Source organism: Lactuca saligna, chromosome 4 (genome assembly GCF_052625555.1).
Source record: "Lactuca saligna cultivar CGN05327 chromosome 4, ASM5262555v1, whole genome shotgun sequence".
NCBI classification, from domain to species: Eukaryota; Viridiplantae; Streptophyta; class Magnoliopsida; order Asterales; family Asteraceae; genus Lactuca; species Lactuca saligna.
Window position 1 is genome coordinate 292341223 of NC_136420.1, and position 13814 is coordinate 292355036.

The 13814-nt window shown below is 36.6% G+C and overlaps 1 non-coding gene across 1 annotated transcript; it reads left to right on the forward strand.

The window, feature by feature from the left end:
- Window positions 1-211: 211 nt before the first annotated feature.
- LOC145044781 (5S ribosomal RNA) lies at window positions 212-330 on the forward strand. Its single transcript, XR_013681691.1, has one exon. It is a non-coding gene; the product is annotated as a 5S ribosomal RNA (ribosomal RNA).
- The last annotated feature ends 13484 nt before the right edge of the window (window positions 331-13814 follow it).

The following is a 13814-nucleotide window of genomic DNA, read 5'->3' on the forward strand; positions in this document are numbered from 1 at the left end:
TCGACCCTCGCAATATCAGTCTCATGCGCACATCTCTTTCTCCGAAATCGTCTTTCTAGCGAAACTATCATTCCAGAACACTGAAGTACTCATTCATGGAATACCTCATATTTCTAATTCGTTCCGAATAAATCTCAACAAAAGAATGAAAGGACCAAGATGCTCACCTATGAGAACTCTGGTCTTATTCTTCAAGAAGAAAGACTTCAGTGGGTGCGATCATACCAGCAGTAATGCACCAGATCCCATCAGAACTCCGCAGTTAAGCGTGCTTGGGCGAGAGTAGTACTAGGATGGGTGACCCCTTGGGAAGTCCTCATAGCGCAGACCTCAACAGGACTTCCATTGGAAATCATTACTCTCTACCTCACATAGATGAATCAGTTGACCAACCGCAAGGAACGATGTACCTTGCAGAAATGAACCTAAGATCCGAATATCACCAGTTGCGAGTGTTAGTAAAGGATGTCTCGAGGACAATCTTCCAAACTCGATGCGGATACTACTAGTTCGTAGTGATACCTCTCGGAAAGGACCAATACACCCGTAATATTCATGAAATTAATGAATAGGGTACGCCATTCTTACTGGGATCAGTTCGTCATTGTCTTCTAAATGACTTACTTATCTACTCTCGTAGTAAGAAGGAAATCATAAAGAGCATCTACAACAAGCCTTGGAAACATTATGATCAGAGAAGCTTTACGCGAAGTTCTCTAAATGCAAATTTCAGATTTGAAGAGTCGAATTCCTAAGACACATTACCAGTAATGTGGGAATTCTTGAGGACCCTCCCAAAAATCAAAACCGCTGAGAATTTATCAACACCGAGGATGCCGACAGGAATTCGCCAAATTTTAGGTCTCACTGACCTACTGTCGAGAGTTCATTCAGAACTCCTCGCAGATTACGAAACCTCTTATGACTTTGAGTCAGAAGGGAGTGGCCCTTGATTGGGAAGACAAGCAAGAGGAAGAAAACCTTGGAATTTCAAGTGAGAGGCCAAATCCATTTGGAAATCTCACTCTGGGAAGGCTTGATACACTTCGGAAAGTGTGGTAAGCCAAATCCAGAATAGTTAGGACCTCCGTGATTCTTGCTAGAATCAGTCCCGTAACTCACAAACCCAGCCTACACTGCGAGTTTAGTAACTTACATTTTACCTTTCACTTCTCGAACGTGAAAACGTACCTTTCGTCAGGAATCTCGTAATCCCACTCGGCGAGATCGAGATCAACGAGATCCTCGCCTTCGTGGAAGAACCATAGTGACCCTCGACCGAGTGGTCAAGCAGAAGAAGCAACGCCACCACCCCTTAGTGAAGATTCGTTGGGATACCAACCGAGGACCCGAATTCATGCCTTTGCTCGATTATTCATGCCTACTCCTTTACCTAAATTCTAATTTCGGGACGAAATTCCCTCTAACAGGGGGATGATCTGACAACCTGAAATTTCCATTATCTACAACATACCAAGTCAATAGAAAGTCAAACTAATTCCTGCTATCATTCAGCATAATTTAGAGTCTGTTTGAGAGTTCTGAGCCTTGTACACTTAAGGAAGAAGTGTCGGGGTTTATCTGCTCAATTTATAGCACAAAGACCGAGCCTTAAGCACATTTACCATGAGTTCACGGCCAGCACATGGGAGTTTACGGCCGTAAACTCCATGTGGGCAGTAAACTCACCATATATGGTGAAGATGAAGGCCATTTGTCCATTTCTTTCACTTCCTTGGCCCAAATCCTCTCAAGTACCATCTCGATGTTCGTCCCTGATCTTCAAAACTCGTATGTTTCTTGCCCTAACTAGTTGATATCTTAGATGATCTAGTGATCTTACATGATTTCATCCATGAAATCATTCCATTTTGTAGATTTTCAAGATCCACCAAGAACACCAAGAACACACACTAGTGTTCTTGGCCAGAAAGGACCATTCAAGATCTTAGATTGTAAGTATCCTTGATCAAACTCATTGTAAACTAGGTATATGATGTTTAGATCTTAGAAAACATAAGAAATCTTGGGATCCAAGGAGTTTACGGCCAAGACATGTTCTTGGGCCGTAAACCCCTTTTAAGGGTGCAAATGACACCCTAACACTTTAGTAAGCCTTGGATTTTAGCATAGAACATTACTCCATGGACTTAAGGACCAAGATTCATGAAATGGTACTCCTTACCAAGAGTTTACGGCAATAAACTCATGAGGGAGTGGTCCCACAGCCGTGAACTCCAAGCAAGGCCATTTTAATACCTTAAACCCACCCAAACACTTGTTTAAAGCTTTGGAGCACTTAACCAATTAAGCCCTTTGAGTTTTAATCCCCTTTTGGTGACCAATGGAGAGTTTAAGGCTAGGAGTAAACTACCATGGGCATTAAACTCCAGTAAAGATGATCATTGGACCATAAACTCCCGTATGAGGCTGTGCACTCCTTTGTTGCAACCCGATAGCCTCCTAGCACTTGACGAAAGTGTTTTCCTTTCAATATGATTTTTATACATGTTTAATTAGTGGTAAAATCACTAATTGGTTATATACATATGTCTTCATATGTAATTAGGATTATTGTGTGTGTCTAAGTCTTCACTTGACACCAAGCACTGGTCCGACACTTCCTTCCGATCCGCTCACTGCAGGTGAGTTCATACCCCTTGAATTAACCTTTTAAATGTTTCTAAATGTTTTTAAATTCTTTATAGGGGGAATACAAGTTGAAACATGCTAGTTATTATATCAATCACAATTGATTAAAAACTAACATGCAAATGGATTTACTATACATTAGCTGTTTTACTAAACAGATTTCTTCAAATGACTTTCTTAAACGTTTTTACATGTTTAAAACTTTTTATCAAACTGTGTTACATACTGTAAGTTTCTTTCTAAACTCAGTTACAAAACTTCTTTTATGCGTTTATATTATCAAATGCACACCCATATATGTATATGTATACCTTCGTTGATACTTGTACATTTTTAGTAACTATTATAGGTATAGTTAGGAGATACTACTTGCTATTCCTATTACAAGGAATTACACCAGAGTCAGTTCATTCATGAGTCCATACGAATACATGTTGCTTGTAGCGATACACTTACTTGGATACACTTACATGATACTTTTACATAGATACCTTGTTAAAAGCATGCCTATATATGTATAGTTATATAAATAATGTTTAAAGGACATAGTAAGGCTAACCCGCTTTATTTCCTTTTCCCCGTTGGGATGTGGTCTGGTACAGTATCGGGTATCCGTCCGAAGGTCGTTTAAATATCAGTTATATATCATGCGTACATATATAGACATAATAGTTCTAATCAGTCAGTTCAGTACCTTTAGGTAGCAAAGGTATACATTCATATATTCTTACATGGATACTTGTACCTAGATTCTATATGATGACTTACTAGTACATATTATATGTGTAGATTTGTTCTACCTATCCTACTTCATTAGGATAACTAGAGGGGACTAAGCATTTTGGAACCCACCTGTTAGAAACAGCGGTAATGAACATCTACGGATGCCTACGGTTAATACTTATATTAGGGGTACCTTTACGGGACTAACCATTCCTTTAACCTGCTATTCACTACAGAGGGAAATGAACATCTACGGATGCCTACGGTTAATACTTATATTAGGAGTACCTTTACGGGACTAACCATTCCTTAAACCTACTGCCAACTACAGAGGAAAATGAACAATATACGGATGTTCAAGGTTATACATTCTGACAGTCGCGATGTCGAGTTGATCCTAATACAAAAGGATAACACTTACATAGCTATATTTTTCCTATTACTTTTATTTTGTGATACATTCATATAAACGACGAGGTAGACTTTATATTGTTAATAGTAGTTATAGAGGAGAAAACCATCTTTGTTATAGCAAAACATTTGAGTCTTGGTAGAAGACTACTTTCCATACATTTGAGACATGGTAGAAGACTACTTTCCATACATTTGAGTCTTGGTAGAAGACTACTTTCCATACATTTGAGTCTTGGTAAAAGACTACTTTCTAAACGTTTGAGTCTTGGTAGAAGACTACTTTCTAAACATTTGAGTCTTGGTGGAAGACTACTTTCTAAACATTTGAGTCTTGGTAGAAGACTACTTTCAAAACATACAAGTCTTGGTAGAAGACTACTTTCAAAACATTCGGGTCTTGGTAGTAGGCTACTCTTTATACTAATAGAAATCATAGGGATTTGCTAGGGTATTCAAACGCTTTCAACTGCTTTCAAACAGTTCATACTTATACAATCTTTTTCCAATGGTTTACAAGTCATTACTTTACAATTTGACAAATCAAAGACACATTAATACTGATGAATTCACCAGATTTTTCGCTAATACTCGCTTTCAAAATAACTTGTATTCTCAAGTCACAAATAGACAGGTACGACGACCAGGTTTTTTGAAGATGGAGAAATCAAGACTCCTATTTTATTTTGATTGTTCATTATGTTATCTTATATTATGAAAGAACACTTGTAACTAAAAATATACTATTAATGCAATGGATGATGTTGTTGCTTGTTTACTAGTTTGCATTGTTATGATACATTACATGATGTCCTCCGCCCCAGAACGTTTCTGCCTTTCTCGATTTTGGGGTGTGACAAAAGTTATGAATTTTTGATGTTTTGGGCACAAACTTCGAGGTTAATCCGATGGTATACGCCCAACATACAAAAGGAGTATGCGTAGCGTACTCGTGTACGTGACCCGGAGTCCGTCACCTCCTCTACTCCTTTGCATGAGTGCCACGTGTCATAGACTTGATGAGTCCGGAGTTATCCCTTAGTACACCCCGCGTACCATGATGTACGCCCAACATACTAGTTAAATTAGTAATACGCCCCGCGTAATCTAAATTTACGCCCAACGTAACCCGATGGTTCAACCTTATAGTTAGAAAATGATGGCTTACGGGTTTTTGTTTAAAAACTCAATTCTCTTTCACTATTTACTCTATTTTAGCCTACTTTTAACCTCTCAAAGCTCAGGTATCATTCCCGACACTTGAAGCAAGTCCCGGTGCACCGAAGTTCCCTAGACAAGTATATTTTCAACTCGAAACTCTGCCCGTGTAAGGCCGGTTTTCAACTAAAATCCCCGGTTTCATCAAAGAATATCGTTTTAACAAACAAAGTGTTGCCCGATTATCGTTAAATCAAGTGAGTGTGTAGTCACTTTTATCTTATACATAGATATGAATTATTTTCTATCAAATACATGCTATGTGTATATTTGTTGTTTGTCTATTTGAGATGGGTGTTGAATGAATGTTTTATACATGTTTTAAAATTATTTAAACTGTATATGTATTTTTATCTACAAATATATTGGGTATAACATGGGTAGATAAAATAGTTGATGTGTCTTAAAATGATGAGAGGCCTCGATATTGTTATTGTTTCAGTCATCTAACGAAGTATAGATGACGACTACAGACTTTTCTAGACAGTCCAGTGAAACGCTAGTAGGCTCGAAACCTGTAGGTGTAAACTTAGTGTTCAATGGTATACTCCATCCCCTATATTGTTGCCTTATTTGACATAAATTGATGAGGAATCCCCTAAAAGCAGTGTTGTCACCCCGATGAAAATCCTTAGACTAGGTCGCTTATGATAGTTGTTTAGGGACGTAAGGTGAGGATAACGGGAATCGGTAATCAGGGTTATTGTTGATTGATAAAAATTAATAAATTTATTGTTGGTTGAGGAAATTAATAAATTTATTGTTGGTTGATGAAAATTAATAAACTTATTATTTGTTGGTTGAGGAAATTAATAGACTTATTTGTTGATGAAAATTAATAAACTTATTATTTGGAGGTTGAAAAGGGATTTTTGAATTTTAAGGCAGTAGTTGTGAATATCTGTTGTAAGGCTTATAATTTACTGTTTATGGTTTTGGTCTGTATCGAATCATGACATCCCGAGGTTTTTGTTATATAATAAAAATATATTTCCTTAAGAAATGTTTTGATAAATTTTTATTATATTTTGTTTTGGGAACAAATTCCGCAACATGCTTTGGAAATTACTATGATTTTATTTTAAATGCATACACTAAATCGGTCTTTTCTCGCCAAGAAAAATGGGGATGTCACAGTTGGTATCAGAGCATTAATTTAAGCGAACTAGAAATTTGTAGGATTTCTAGACTGAAACATAGAATGCTAAGTGATGATTATGAGATGAGTGTCTACCATGTTTTAGACACACACACTAATATATTTTAGGAAAGATGCCTAAAATGCTTTTATGTGCTAAATGCTATATGTTTTCAATATATTCCATTATTTGTTCGAATCTATGGTCTGTTGCCGACCGAATCTGGAAACCTTATGTGTTCAGGATTCTAAGCGTACAACCATGATATTAGAACTAACATATAATTTTTCAGAGTAATGAAGATCTAAATTCTCCTAATTTGGTGTATGGATCATAATGGCAAAAACCCGGAGTGGAGTCGGAAATGCAAACATAAATCAACAACTCTAAGAGAGGGAGCAGATACCAGTTGTAGCAGCTGTGCCTGATCCGATCACAATGGCTGGGGTACAAACTATGACGAAGATGATTTTGGATCGCCAAATGGAGGAAACAAGCCGTTTACTTCAACATAACCAAGATGAACTTTCGGTGGCTGTTGAACAACCCGATTTGAATGATGCACAGTCAGAAGAAGGAAACTATAGTGGGGCTATGAGTCAAGCCAACCCACCGATAGTTAGATGAAACCCTCAGAATGAAGGAAATAACAGATGTGGATGCAAGTACAAGGATTTTATGGCATCCAAACCACCATGTCTATCTGGAATCCCGACACCAGTGGAAGTCATGAATCGGATATCCGAAATGGAAGTCATGAATAGTAACATCAAAAAACCACTCTCTCAATTCCTCTATTAAAATCTGGAGTACTGAACTGGTGGAAGCTACTAGCTGATTCAATGCCTAATGGAGGAGCTAGTAAGATATCTTGGGAAGACTTTCTGGTACAACTGAAGATGCAATACTGCTCTGAGCAGGATCTTCTAGAAATCAACAATGAGTTCCAGAATTTGAAGAAGGAAAAAATAAGCGTCACTAATTACGCTGTAAATTTGACGGAGAAAATGAAGCTTATTCCATACCTAGTTCCAACCGAACTATCCAAGGTTAACAAGTTTTCCCTCGGATTGCCATCGGACTTTGGTCCAATGGTCAAGCAAGAAACCACTCTGAAAGTGGCCATCTGGGATGCTAAGAATGTGGAGACCCAAATACAAGAAATGGGTCTAGAGAGAGCAGAGGTTGGTGACAAAATGAAATTTGATGGGTCGTTAAATTCCAAAAAGAAGAGCAAGTTCTCAAAATCTGGTACAAAGAAGTACGGAGGAGGTGAAGCCAAATGGTGAGACAAATGCAAGAAAAAGCACTTTGGAAAATGTGACGAGGAGGTCACTTGTTTTAAGTGTGGGAAGCCAGGGCGCTATGCCAACAACTGCACAACCAATAAAAGGGTGTGCTATGGATGCCACGAAGAAGGGCACTTTTTGAAGGATTTCCTAAAGAAGAAAGAGGCAGTGAAGCCTAATCTCCCACCAAAGCCAAAATCCAGAGCTTTCCAAATGACTTTGGAAGCCGCAAAGGATGCAACAGATGTCGCATCAGGTACCTTTCTATTAAATGGATTGTCTGCCAATTTATTGTTTGATTCTGAAGCGAATTACTCCTTTATATCACATAAATTTAGTGAAAGACTAGCATTTCCTATAGAAAATCCAGATGATGCCCTAATTGTAGAAGTTGCTAGTGGCAAATTCATACCTATTAGTGTTTGTATTAAGAACATTGTCATCGATTTAAACGGAAACGAAATCTAAGAGAAGCTGTTACCCATCGAGTTAAATGGTTTCAACATCGTTCTGGGGATGTATTGGCTTAGCGCTAATGATGCCGAAATATTATGCAAGAAAAAGATAGTAAGGATAAATCCGCATGGAAAAGAGACATTTATGGTCTATGGAGATAAGCACAGAGTGAATTCTGGAATCATTTCCTTGATGAAAGCCAGAAAATATTTGTCTATAAGATGTACATCATACTTAGCATTCATGATTGATGCCAAGGAGAAAAAGCAAAATGCACAGCATACCTGTGGTGTGTGAATATCCGGAAGTTTTTCCCGAAAATCTTCTTGGATTGCCTCCTGATAGATAAGTGGAGTTTAGAATAGACTTGTTACCAGGAACAACACCGATGGCAAAAGCGCCATATCAATTAGCACCGACAGAGATGAACGAGCTTATGATACAACTTCAGGAGTTTTTGGACAACAATTTTATTAGACCTAGTTCATCACCCTTGGGAGCTATGGTGTTATTCGTGAAGAAGAAATATGGGATCATGAGAATGTGCATAGATTACAGAGAGTTGAATAAGGCAACAATAAAGAACAAGTACTCGTTTCCAAGAATTGATGACCTATTTGATTAATTGCGAGGTTCGAGCAATTTCTTGAAGATCGATCTTAGGTCAAGATATCATCAGCTAAAGGTGAGAGAGCAAGATATTAAGAATAATGCATTCAGAACAAGATATGGACACTATAAGTTTTTGGTTATGTCATTTGGACTAACCAATACTCCAGCATCCTTCATGGATTTGATGAACATGGTTTGTAAACCATTCCTTGATAAATCCGTGATAGTATTCAAAGATGACATTCTGATTTACTTGAAATGCTAGGAGGAGCATGGCAGACACTTACAAGAAGTATTAGAAGTATTAAAGAAAGATAAGTTGTATGCAAAGTTCTCCAAATGTGATTTTCAGATTCAAGAAGTCCAATTTTTGGGTCATGTGATTAACCAAGAAGGGATTATGGTTGACCCTGCTAAGATTGAAGCAATAACGAAGTAGGAACAACCAAAGAGTCCTACGGGGATCCGAAGCTTTCTAGGATTATATAACAACCTGATAATTTGAATCTATGTAAATTATAATTCTTTTAAATAAAAAGAATTTTTTGTATACTATGTGTATTTACATAATCGACCCTCAAAAATGAAGTATTAAATAATCTTGATTGGGATGAATAAAGTTGTAGAGGTTCTAACAAGGTTTCCAAAAATATAAAGAACACTAAAGTCTGAGTTATAACAAAGAAGTTATGACCAATCGAAGATCCGTGACAAAACCAGTAAAACATTGTTAAGTGTAAAAAGTAAATTTTCATTCAAATGCTTTTTAGCCTTAACAATCAAAATGAAAGTCGCAGGATATGTTAAACCATGAATTTCCATAAAAAGAACATTCAAATCTGACTTCGTATGACGAAGTTAGGATTTTTTTAAGATTCGACATAGCAATCCAGAGTCCAAAAGTCTGTTTAAAGCTCGAGTGATTTTTAGACAACACAACCTAAATGAGAATCGAATATCTCGTTAATAGTAACATAACGATAAAAAGAGAGACGAAAACAGATGTCGAATGAAGAAGTTATGAATTTTTAACGGACTTTTCCTATCCCGACCTATTAAAAATATAACTTTTAAAATAAAGTCAAATTTAGCCGACGGAATATAAACAAAAGTTGTAGAACATAGTCTCACCTATGCATGTATATAAAGAATGTCGAAAACAGAGGTCGTAGGCAAAAGTTATGAATTTTTAAAGTTTGGAAAAAGGAATTACGCCCCGCGTACATGAGTACGCCTAGCGTGCTTCGAAATAAAGAACAAACTCGGCCACGTCGACGCTCCATCACTCTCTCGACGCATGCTAGCAATTCATGCAAACTAGCTCCGACGCGTAACGTCTAGACTGGGCACGTACCCTACGCCTCACGTACGAGGAGACTTCAGCCTCCTATAAATAGGAACCGAAGCCTTCGGGTTTTGGTGTTCATTTTCAAACGTCACTCTTATATTACTCCGACGCCTTCAGGTTTTGGTGTGTAAAGATCTATATTAGGATTGACAACCCCGCACTCGGGCTGCTACCTACAATCAGGTATACATGCCTATGAGTGACAATTGTTATCAACAGTTTCAATGCCTTCAACGCATCGTTTCAGGCCATCTAGTCTCAATATGGTTATAATAATTGATTAAAAAGATATTAACAAAACAGTTAGTGTAAAATTAACTAAACACGAGTATTCTTATGTACCAGTTTACGAAAGATAGATTTTACAGTATTACATATCGGTATTCAACAACAGATGGTGAAGCCATGCACACTCTCTTTTACAATCTATACAAAAAGGATACAAAAGTAGAATATTGGTTTACAAATAGAACGATTTTATGGGATTAAAAATACTTTTCATATACAAAAGAAAATATAGGATTTTCTGGAATAGTTTACATATTCATGAAACAGAGAACTTACTTTCAAACATAAATACTTATGCACTCACTCAAATTTTATGTTGATACTCTCTTTTCGAATTACTTGTATTATTAGGGAATCAGTAGACATGTACTCCCCGAGCTTTTGAGAAGATGGAGCTATTTTGAGTCATATCTTCTTCTTTTGTATAACTATTTTGGTGTCAATATAGATTGATTGAACACATGTAAATATTTATATTTATTTTAATACAATGGTTGTTTGTACTATAATTACTATGATACATGTGTTATGATACCACAAATAAAGTCTTCCACCACCAGATGTTTCCGTCATCTGGATTTGGGGGTGTGACAGATTACCTGGATATTATCGAAGGTTTATCTAGGGCTTTTCTTCGATAGTTTCTCCATTGACAGTTTTGACCCACAAAGGAGCTACTTATACTTGGAGTGAAAAGCATAAGGAAGCCTTTGAGAAATTAAAGAAGAAATTATGTGCAGCACCAATTCTTTCTTTTCATGAAGGAGTTGAAGACTTTGTAGTTTATAACGATGCATCTGGAGTTGGGTTAGGATGTGTTCTAAGACAAAGCAATAAGGTAATAGCATATTGTAACAACCCGATATTTCAGGTCAATATAATGACTAAAAGTCAAATACGGTAATCCCTTTGTGATTTAATAAAAAATAACATCAAAAATTGAAATGTTCAAAAATCTTAGTTGAGTGTACTAAGTGGTAGATGTCGTAATAAGGTTTCCAAAAGTATAAAGAACACTAAAATCCGAGTTATAACGAAGAAGTTATGACCAATTTAAGATACGTAGCAAATCCCGTAAAACACTGTTAGGCAGAAAATGAGAAATTTCAACAAAATACTTTGCAACCTTAGGTGTCTAAATGAAAGTTGTAGATATCATTAAACCATAAGCTTTCACAAAAAGAACGCCCAAATCCGACTTCGTATGAGGAAGTTATGATTTTTCGAAGTTTCAATCATAGCAGTAGATAACTAAAAACTCGAAATAGAGATCGAGCGACTTTTAGCCAACGCAACCTAAACGAGAATCGAAGATCTCAACAATAGTAGTACAAAGGTAAAAAGACTGACAAAAATGGACATCAGATGAAGAAGTTATGAATTTTTAACGGACTTTTCCTGTCTCAGCCTGTTAAAAATGTAATATTAAAAATAAATTCAATATTAGCCAACGAAGTCTAAACGAGAGTTGTAGAGCATAATCTCACCTACGCGTGCATATAAAGAATGTAAAAATCAGAGCTCGTATACGAGAGATATGAATTTATGAAGTTCAAGACACGAAAAACAAAACTGTAAGACAACTCACGACGTGAGCCTATGATTGATGGGTTCCAGAGCCGTCAGCAGACGTCTCGTCCATGGATGAGGATAAGGATCAACCTCACGATGTGAGCAACTCAATTTTCACGATGTGAGACCCTAAAAGTTGGCCTATAAATAGAACTCAAGAGTGTTCCGGGTTTACTTGCTCATTTCTTCACTTTCTCGTGCTTATGCTTTGCGTTTAACCCCTCGAAGCCATCCTGAAACCCTGGTTTGCATCTCCAAATTCTAAAGGAAGTTTTACACTCCCGGGATTCCCGAGAATCTCGAGAAATTAGCTTTCTCCAATCAAAGTTCTGCTTGATTTTTGTCTCACATTCTTCAAACTACCAAGTGAGTTCATACCCCTATTTCTATGCTTTTTACTGATTTTAAATGCTTTTGATTACTTTACCGCGGGGGGGGGGGGGGGGGGGGGATACTAGTAAACACATGGTTAATCCCGTGTGAAAACATCAATCTTTTTCTATACATTTCATGTTGTTTTTATAACTATCATATGGATTTTGTTAACATGCAAACTTCTTACACCACTTTACCCTCTCAGGATGAAACATAATTATAAATATTATAAGTTTTATATATATGTTTGCATCATATCAAGAGTAACCATTTTTACTATAACATTTGTAAACATGCAAGAACATACAAATCATTATTATGCCTTGTCAACACTACAGAAAAGGGTAATTATTTCAGAGACAAACATATTCATTCTAATACGTGACCTAATTGAGAATCCGTAAGTCATTTGTCTTCACTATACCTATTAAGGTACCACTAGAAAGTTCTGTTCATAACCAAAATCTCCCATCCGGAGAACGTGACAAGTGTGTATAGATCTATACGGGGCTAATGATCCAGTGCCTTGACTGTTAGCTACAGTTCACAGGGTGACAAGTGTCATGTCATTTCGATGCCATAAGAACATCGCTACAGGAAAATTACGATAGTACGGTTATAAAAAATCTCTGGATAGACAATTATTATGGTATTACATTTTCACGGGAAAAGTAATACATATAGTTCTTTTCACATTCAAATACAAATCTTCTTATAGTTTTGTTTTATAATAAGACAACACATCATTCTTTTGAGCATGTCATAGTTACTTACAGGTTATGGTCTTGGTCATTTGAGACTGCATTTCACTCTTAGGAGAATATAGGATTTTCCTGGTTCAAATACATACAATTTATACAATAATCACTCATACTCATTTCGTACACTCATAAGAAAATATTGGATTTTATGGAAAACAAACGTGAACTTTTGAATGGCATACATTTTCTCAAAACACTACTTATGAACTCACCAACTTAATTGTTGACACTTTTTCTTAAAATAACTTGTATTCTCAGGAAACCGCTAATCAGGGTTAGCAACTACTTTTGGGGATTTACGCTCTTGCGTTAACATCATCTTTTGGAATTCATCATGCTGTATTTGACTTTTAAACATGTAATAGATAAAATCATGTAAGCTTTTCAAATATGTGTTATGGTGGTGTGTACTTACTTTACTATTCAGTTGTTGTGATACTGAATATGACGTCCTCCGCCCCCGAATGTTTCCGCCGTTCAGGTTTTGGGGTGTGACAGATTGGTATCAGAGCATTGTTTATAGTGAACTAAGTATATCAAAACCTATTTTTGATATACAACAATAAACACAACTAGGAAAAAACACTCTGTTTGAAAGTTACAGTTTTAAAAAGAAATTTTTATACATGCATTCATTGCATAACAAAATCAAGTATCATAATAAGAACAATATAGAAGTACTATGGATGAGTTGTGCACTACAGGTATACCTTGGGACATGTAATCGGGACTGGGATGAAAATAGCCTGATCAACTATATTTGTCCGAGAGTCGACCAACATATGCCAAGGGATAGCTACAGTGGACAACAAGTCTAAAACTTACCAAACTTATAAACCCTAGAATCAAACATAACATTTAGAATACTATAAGAGTATTTGGTAGCAACAGTAGTATAAACTTGATACTAAATTTATGTGCTTTAGTTTTTAGATAAAGCTTATAACCCTATTCACGTATAGTCGCAATG